At 40.3% G+C, this 9,418-nt stretch overlaps 1 protein-coding gene across 5 annotated transcripts in view; it reads right to left on the reverse strand.

Moving 5' to 3' along the window:
• Nucleotides 1-9,418, reverse strand: part of hsd17b2 (hydroxysteroid (17-beta) dehydrogenase 2) — a 111,486-nt gene that overhangs the window by 100,404 nt on the left and 1,664 nt on the right. For 3 of the 5 annotated variants that reach the window (XM_068049177.1, XM_068049175.1, XM_068049174.1), the window contains exon 2: nt 6,457-6,533. The gene's annotated coding sequence lies outside the window, so the exon portion shown is untranslated. Of the gene's footprint in view, nt 1-2,083; nt 2,699-3,703; nt 4,465-6,456; nt 6,534-9,418 lie in introns of those variants that run through there. The other 2 variants (XR_010976658.1, XM_068049176.1) reach the window with 2 other exon arrangements.

Consider the following 9,418-nt stretch of genomic DNA (forward strand, 5'->3'; position numbering starts at 1 on the left):
GAGGGAATGGCGATATAGTTCCAAGTCAGGATGGTGTGTGGCTTGGAGGGGAACTTGCAGGTGGTACTGTTCCCATGCAACTGTTGCCCTTGTCCTAGATGGTCGAGGTCACGGGTTTGGAAGGTGCTGTCTAAGGAGCGTTGGTGAGTTGCTGCAGTGCATCTTGTTGATGGTACCCACTATTGCCACTGTGCATCGGTGGTGGAGGGAGTGAATGAATGTTCATCGATGGGGTGCCATTCAAGTGGGCTGCTTTGTCCTGGATGGTGTTGAGCTTCTTGAGTATTGTTGGAGCTGCACAAGTGGAGACTTGTGCCTTGTAGATGGTGGACAGACTTTGGGGAGTGAAGAGGGGAGTCACTCGCTGCAGGTATCCTAGCCTCTGACCTGCTCTTGTAGCCACAGTATCTCAAATATCCTTCTCACCATCATCCGCTCTCCATGAAATCAAACTGGTCTAAATCTGTTTCTTGTATCGTGTTCTCCACTCAGGTCCATTAATCTATTGTTCCTGTCCTTGCTGATCTACATTGATACAGTTCCTCCAAATTCTTCTCCTTAAATCACTCCGTGGTCTTGTCCCACCCATCTGCAGCCTTACATCCCTTCATGCACCTTTCAGTCTTCCTTTTCGAAATCTCCTTCCTCATCCATTCATAGAAGTTCTCCTTCATTTATTTGCCTTCAGCCCAATGTATTTGCAAGATTCATGGTCATGTCTTTTCACAGTTGACTTGGAAATTGAACACTTGTGGAACATGAAAAATATTTTTTTTTTCTCTCTTTGTACATGTATTGAGAGCTTTAACCAGGAAAAGTACATTGTGAATATTCTGGTGCAGAAATTAGATTAAATAGAAGGGATCTGTATTCGGTGTCAGCCTAGCTCAATGGTAACATTCTTGCCTCAGTCCGAAGGCTATAGGTTCAAGCTCAACTTCAGGACTTATCCACATAGTTTGGGCTGGTAATTCAAAGCCATACTGAACGAGTGCTTTGCTGTTAGAGGTGCTATGTCTCAGCTGATATATAAACTGGATTGTAAAAGATCCCATGGCAATATCTGAAGAGGCACAGGTGAGTTCTCATCAAGCCAACTGATAATTTCAATAAATTCACAGCATTTCCCTACTTTAGGTATATAAACATATTTCAAGGTCATTTACATAAATTGGGAATGGGGAAATTATTTAAAATCTGCACATGAACAGATTCTGCAGACATTTAGCAGTTTACAATTAAGTGGATTTGATGTCTACAAAGAGTTTGAAAGTGTACTTCCAAGATATTCCATTGGAGGGTGCGCATCAGCACACCAACACCAATGTTTATGGAATAGAAACAGAAAAGAAAAAGACATGCATTTCTATAGTGTCTTCCATGATCTCAGGACATCCCAGTGGTTAAAAGCCATTGAAGTCCTTGTGTAGTATAGTTACTATTGTAATTTAGGAAACGCAGCAGCCAATTTATGCACAACACAGTCCCGCAAACACTAATATGACAATGACCAGATCATTTGTTTTAGCCATGTTGGCTGATGGATAAATATTTGTGTTATGAAGATGCGTCTATATTTTTTGTTAAGTATTTTTTGAGGACTCATTTAAAAATTGTGGAGATGGATTCATTGGAAGGCTGAAGATTTCATAGAAGCTGGACTTTGCTTTGTTGTCGACAGTTCATTGAAAGGTTACAGATGTCGTTTAGAAACAACCTTGCCGGAAATCATGTGCTTTAAGCTTAATAAACAACCTTGGTGACCTGGGGAAGATGATTACAGAAAAGCCACATTTCAAGGCTTAAGGAGGTCAAGAGGTTGACTTTCTGTTTTGGGATTTTGAATATGGTTTTCAAGTCAGTTAGGTGTGAACTGTTTTGAAGACAGTTAGTTTTGCCTGCCAAGGAAAAAGGAACCACCCAGCTCACCTCTTTCTCTACCTCTTGGAAGAAACCCTGTAAAGATCCAGTGTGGGAGCGCTAAAATCCCTGGTGCTGCATCTCTCCTGAGAAGCTGACAAACCCTGCGTTACAAGTGTGCTGGCTGAAACCCCTGATACCATATGTCTCCTGGAAAGCCTACCAGACAATTTCTTGACATCTCCAGAACGAACTGCTTCCGGGCAGATAGGTCCTCTGTAATATCTCATCTGAAAACAGCACCTCAGACGTTGCGGCACACCCTCAGAACTACATGTCAGTCTAGTGTGCTCAAGTCTCTGGAGTGGGACTTGAACCCATAACCTTCTGACTCAGAGTGACAGTGCTATCCACTGAGCCACAGCTGACTCCAGAAAATCCTGGAAACACTCATCAGGTTAGCAGCATCTGTGGGGAAAGAAACAGAATTGGTATGTTCATCAGAACTCCAGGGCAGAAATTAGGCTGAAGAAAAGGGGATCAGTATTAGGTTTCAACCAAGCTTAGTGGTAGAATTCTTGCCTAAGTCAGAAGGTTATAGTTTCAAACTTGACTCAGGACTTAATTACATAAACTAGGCTGACAACAAAGGACATTACTGTGAGATGCTGATAGAAGGCCTTTTGGCCTGAAATGTTAACTCTTTTTCTCTCCACAGATGCTGCCTGATCTGCTGAGTATTTCCAGTATTTTCCTTTTGTACAAATGTTTAAGGACCCTACTTAAGCATGTTCAATCTTCATATTTTCAGTATATTCCTAATTTGTAAAGCAATTCAGTCTCACTGGCTGTTAATCTATTTCTTTAAGCTTAGTATTAGTTCAGTATGCATAGAAATAGCTTATGAGATGAATACAAGAAAAGAAAATCCTATAAAGATGTAGCATTATATTTTTAAGGGAAGAACCGAAAGTAACTGGGAAGAGACATGAGCTGTATAACAGATGAAATAGCGGAATCACATCTATAAAGGTATTCTAAAGTCCAAGTCATGAGGTTGCAAAAAGAACTTTTTTTGATTTTCAGGGTTATGACCATTCCCTAACTGTGTTAGCACCCAACCAGCCTGCAACGAGGTTCTACATTTGACTCACCTGCCCCCTACCACCATCCCACCTCCCCCCAGCTTCTAGCCATGACTGACTCCCCACATCATCCATTACATAGATACATTTGTCATTAGGTGAAATGTACAGCACAAACAGGCTATTCAGCCCAATTGGTCTATGCTCCACATGTGTTTCTTCTCCTCCAACTTGATCTAACCCTATCAGCACATCCTTTTATTTCTTTCTCCCTTATGTATTCAGCTTCCCCTTAAAAGGCATCTATATCATTCGTCTGAACTAGCCCATGTGGCAGCAAGTTCCACATTCCAACCACTCTCTGGGTAAAGATGTTTCTCCTGAATTTCTTTTTGGATTTATTAGGAGCCACCTTGTATTTGTCTTCTAGTTTTGGACTCGCAACAAGTGGAAACTTGTCAACTAGCCTAGAATAGTTTGAAAAAATCCGGTCATGATTGCCTCCTCTCCTGTGAGCTTCTCCACAGACTTAGTTTCTGAATTTTTCCACAATTGAAAATGCATGTATTAATGACAAATTTACAAAGCTAGGGAGCTAAATCAAGATTAGTTAACTTCTACTGCCAATTGAAGTTTGAGATTCAAATATTAAATCAAGTTAACTAGTAAAAATGTAAATTAAACCCCAAAGAAAGTGATATTCATTTAAATGTCTTCGCAGCTCTCACTTTTTAAAAATCAAGAATTCTAAAATGCTGGCCAATAATTATAATCTTTATTTTCCAACTTCATGCCATAAAAAGACAAAGGAAGACATTTTTCATTGGTTGTGATATAACCTGCATTCTATTTACAGTTCAATATTTCAATCTCCAAAGTAACTAACATAGGCACAAAACCAATTATTAATCCAGGTCAAAAGTACACTGTGTTTTCCCTCTAAATCTCGATATTCAGATCAATAGATTTAGGCTCAGTTTACCACAATGACAGAAGATACTAGATTATACAAATGTTAAAATGGAGTCAAGAATGGGGGGGAAGATAGATGGAACTTTTCATATTTAAAAAAAAAACTGTTTACTTTTTCTCACCGAAAACAATTAAATCTGTACATTGCAATTATGTTGAAGAAATGGGAGCACAAATTCATTTTACAATAGCAGCCTATAGGCAATGACTGGCATTCAGCTCAGGGTATGTGCCAGAAGTCAGAAATTAAATCAGCAATCTACAATTCGATTATCTATTTAATGCATAGCATTTCTGTTAATGCACTTCATTTTCCTGACTATGCTTTCCCAGAAGGCCAGTTTTTGCATTTTAAGAACTTCTTTTAAAGCAAGAAACACCAATCTCTGAACAAAATAAATCCATGCAATAGCATGCCAGAATTGGTACACAATATAAAGTATACAGATTTTTTATTACATATATAAAATCTTCACTCCACTGGATTTGTGGATATATGGCTAGGTAATTCTTGAGGCTTGAATGCTGTGGCAATAGGTTCTATGCTCTGCAAATGACAGACAGAAAGAAAGCACCATTTATTTTAATATTTGCAGTCAGTGGGGTTTTGAAAATAACCAAAGAAAGAAATTCAAAAAAACTTAGGAAAGTATATTGAATCAAAGATCAATTAAAAACAGATCATGCCTAATAAATGTAAGGAAGTATTTTATGACATAAAAAGGTTGGTGGAGGTTCAAAATGATAACTATCATGACTTTAGGAAAGAACTTCATAAATTCCAACTCGCGTTGTAACTAAACTAAGTTCATGAGAGCAAAGTGAAAGCAAAAAAAGGAGACAAATGTACCTATCGCAGTAATATAAATTAATCCTGAAAAATTATTTGAATTAAGCAGCTTTGAAGTAAAAAAGATGCTAAAGGTGTTATGACCAATTGTAACTGCCTTAATTTGGCCACAGAATCCTTGCTGTTAATGTTATGACATAAAGGATAGTATTTGCAAATGAAGTTTATATATTTTCAGATGATGCAAGATTTTTGGCAAAGCTGGAGAAAGGGGCAAGAAATCAGAGATCTAGTAACTAAGAAAATGATCAATTTTAATATTGACTAATGCAAAGAATATCTAAATAATGTTGAGTGGTAAATATAACAAGTGCAAATATAGTGAAACACATTCCAATTATACATGTGAATTTTCATGTATCAAATCATCACATGAAAGTCTTGACCCTTTTGTGAGTAAACAGATTGATGAAACTAGCAGGGCATCTATTAAGGATCATCACTAGGAGGAGGAAGTTAGAAATGCTTTCACGCACATGTCTATTAGAGCATAGAATGTATTACCACAAGTGGATATTGAAACAGAGACTATAACATCATTTAAAATGATTAAAAACACAAAAGGATAAGTAGGAAACAGCAGGGAAATGGGGTCAGAATAGATTGCTTTCCTTTGAAGTGGTGTAAACATCATGATGGGCCTCATGTGCTGTAATTTCCAGGATTCATTGTACAATCCAAATACCAATCTCCTCCTAACATAAATCAGTCTCACAGCCCGAGAGATTAAAATGCACGTCATTTGTATCGTACGTGGCTTCATTCCCGTGCTCATCATACCACATGCGCATGATGAAAATTTGGCAACTCTCAAATTATCCTCATCATGGTAAATGATAGAGGTTCCACTATAATTAACTAATGCAAACAAAAAAACACCTGGATATGCTATTTAGTCAAGTATTGCGAGCACTGTTTTGCATCAATGGTTGCTGAGGCAAGTACATTAGGCAATGAAGGAGCCACAGAACTGAAGTCCAACTAATTAGTACCACAATAGCAATCAAACCTACAATTTCCTCACTGTTGTGGCATAATACATAGCTACTCCACTGCATCATTCCCCAGATACTTAAAAAAAAAATCAGTACAATTGCACCATCTCACCATCCTAGGGAAGCTTCTCCACATGAAATGATAGATATGGTTGTGTAACTAGAGATCATTGAAAACTCATATCCTGAGCATCTCTAAATCAGCAGTAACAAAAAGAAAGCTGTTCCACAAAATTTGCCACAGATCAGCCTGCTGATAGGACCAAGTATCATTTGAGCAGCTGGGTGTGCAGGCCTGATACAGGAGGGAGGAGAAATATTACTCTAACATTATGTCTCTTTAAAAAAAAAAAAGGTTAATGCCATTGAACACTTCCATCGCTACTACAACTACTTGTATTTATATAGCACCTTTAATGTAGTAAAATATCCTAAGGCACTCCACAGGAGCATTATATAAAAAAAAACACAGCCACACGAGGAGATATTAGGACAGATGACTAAAAGCTTGGTCAAAGAGCGAGGTTCTAAGGAGCGTCTTAAAGGAGGAAAGAGAGGCATAGAGGTTTAGGGAGGAAATTCCTGAGTTTAGTGCATTGGCAGCTGAAGGCACAGATACTAATGGTGAAGGGATTAAAATTGGGGTTGCCCAAGAGGCCAGAACTAAACATCATCTTTAACTGTTTCACTCTACCTGATTCAGATATTCTTGACACTGAATGGATTTCTTCAGCACTTTCTGGGAGTCATTTAATTTTTGTAGCAAGGACCCTGAAATTAAAAAAAAACACATTTCATGCATAACAAAAAAAAGTACTTAACCGAAACAAACTGCTCAAAACACAAAAAAACAATTAGGACTGAGATTTCGGTTTGGATAGGGTGGTCAGGGATTTAAATATTAATTTAAGACTCATTTAAAGGAAACAATTTCCAGACTGTAGGGCAGCATGTGATACAATAGTCAGAAATGAGTTACAGCCAATGTAATCAGGATGAGGAATTACAGAGCTCAAAGGCTACCTAATTTATTAGAAGTTCCTTTGAAAAATGTTGCAAAAAATGTAAAACAAAAGCATTTGATTCTTTTCCTTTTGGGACATTTCAGGAAATAATGATTAGCAATCCTTATTCTGTTTTCAAGAGTTACATGATCATTTTTGAGATACTGTGACAAAAATAAACATTTTTTAGCACAAATTATTTATTCCACCACACGCTTGCTAACAAATAAACTGCACAACTTTTACAGCGATGTATTACTTTGTATTACTCTGTAAAAAGATGGTGCAACAGGAAAACAGAATATTCATAATTACTCTTTTTGCAGGGCTCTAGATTTCACATCTTCCAACTTATCCTCTGCTTCTGAGCAATTACTTGTCTCGCTAAAGAGTAACAATTTCAGGAGTTGTATGCTATAGTCAAGCCATAGTATCATTGTCTCAAGAAAATGATCATTGGACAGGACGTTACAAATGCTCCATCAATATCGGAAGTGGTTCAAGAGTTCACCTACCTAGGCTCAACTATCACCAGTAACCTGTCTCTAGATGCAGAAATCAACAAGCACATGGGAAAGGCTTCCACCGTTACGTCCAGACTGGCCAAGAGAGTGTGGAAAAATGGCGCACTGACACTTAACACAAACGTCCGAGTGCATCAAGCCGGTGTCCTCAGTATCTTGCTCTACAGCAGCGAGGCCTGGACAACGTATGTCAGCCAAGAGCGACGTCTCAACTCATTCCATCTTCGCTGCCTCCGGAGAATCCCTGGCATCAGGTGGCAGGACCGTATCTCCAACACAAGTCCTCGAGGCGGCCAACATCCCCAGTTTATACACACTACTGAGTCAGCTGCGCTTGAGATGGCTTGGCCATGTGAGCCGCATGGAAGATGGCAGGATCCTCAAAGACACATTGTACAGCGAGCTCGCCACTGGCATCAGACCCACCGGCCATCCATGTCTCCACTTTAAAGACATCTGCAGACGCAACATGAAGTCCTGTGACATCGATCACAATTCGTGGGAGTCAGTTGCCAGTGATCGCCAGAGCTGGCGGACAGCCATAAAGGCGGGGCTAAAGTATGGCGAGTCGAAGAGACTTAGCAGTTGGCAGGAAAAAAGATAGAAGCACAAAGGGAGAGCCAACTGTGTAACAGCCCCGACAACCAATTTTATCTGCAGCACCTGTGGAAGAGTCTGTCACTCTAGAATTGGCCTTTATAGCCACTCCAGGCGCTGCTTCACAAACCACTGACCACCACCTCCAGGTGCTTACCCATTGTCTCTCGAGACAACGAGGCCAAAGAAGAAATGTCTTAAAAAGATGCATATACACACAGATCTCATTCTTTTTCCAGTAGACCATTGTATAAGTGAAATATTTGCAACAATGCAACTTTTGGAACAGCATTGGAATCCACAATCAATTTGACAATACATCACACTTGTGGTGCTTGGCTGAGTCTTCACCTTCACAAAGCATTAACCCAGTGACAGCATGAGGGCTCAAGTGTTGTGGAACAAAGCTGACAATTTCAATGATCAGTCACCTTGGCTGGTGTTACACTTTTGTGAAGCATCTTGGGACATTTTTCCATGTTAAAACACTATATAAATGCAATAAAAGTATCTTGTATTTATATAGCACCTATTCCAACTTCAGGATATCCCAGAGTGTCTTACAGCCAATGAAGTACATACTTTTTGTACAATAGTTCCCTAGTAACCAACTCCATCCTTCTCCCTGGGAACTGTTTGAGAATGAACCAAACCGTTCACAATCTTGCTGTCATATTTGACCCAGAGATGAACTTCCGATCACATATCGGCTCCATCACCAAAACTACCCACCCACAACTCCAATGCATTGCCCTATTCCACCTCTGCCTCAGCCCAACTGCTCCTGAAGCCCTCATCCATTCATACTTCAGTTCCCTATCTTCTTCTTTGGCCTCCTTATCTCGAGAGACAATGGGTAAGCGCCTGGAGGTGGTCAGTGGTGTGTGGAGCAGCTCCTGGACCCTATCGTCTTGACTATAATAATGCTCTCCTGGTCAGCTTCCCATCCTCCATAAACTTAAGCTCATCAAAACTCCCATCCACAACTTACACCAAGATTCACCGATCACCTCACCCCTATCACTGGAGCCTCCTCCAGCTCGACGAGCCTTTGCACTCTCTGCACTTCTCTAATTCTCCTTCTTTGGCCTCCTTATCTCGAGAGACAATGGGTAAGCGCCTGGAGGTAGTCAGTGGTGTGTGAAGCAGCGCCTGGAGTGGCTATAAAGGCCAATTCTAGAGTGACAGGCTCTTCCACAGGTGCTGCAGAAAAATTTGTTTGTCGGGGCTGTTACACAGTTAGCTCTCCTCTTGCGCTTGTCTTTTTTCCTGCCAACTGCTAAGTCTCTTCGACTCGCCACACTTTAGCCCTGCCTTTATGGCTGTACGCTAGCTCTGGCGAACGCTGGCAACTGACTCCCACGACTTGTGATCAATGTCACAGGACTTCATGTCGTGTTTGCAGACGTCTTTAAAGCGGAGACGTGGACGGCCGGTGGGTCTGATACCAGTGGCGAGCTCGCTGTACAATGTGTCTTTGAGGATCCTGCCATCTTCCATGCGGCTCACATAGCCAAGCCATCTCAAGCGC

The sequence above is a fragment of the Heterodontus francisci genome, chromosome 17 (genome assembly GCF_036365525.1).
Source record: "Heterodontus francisci isolate sHetFra1 chromosome 17, sHetFra1.hap1, whole genome shotgun sequence".
NCBI lineage: Eukaryota > Metazoa > Chordata > Chondrichthyes > Heterodontiformes > Heterodontidae > Heterodontus > Heterodontus francisci.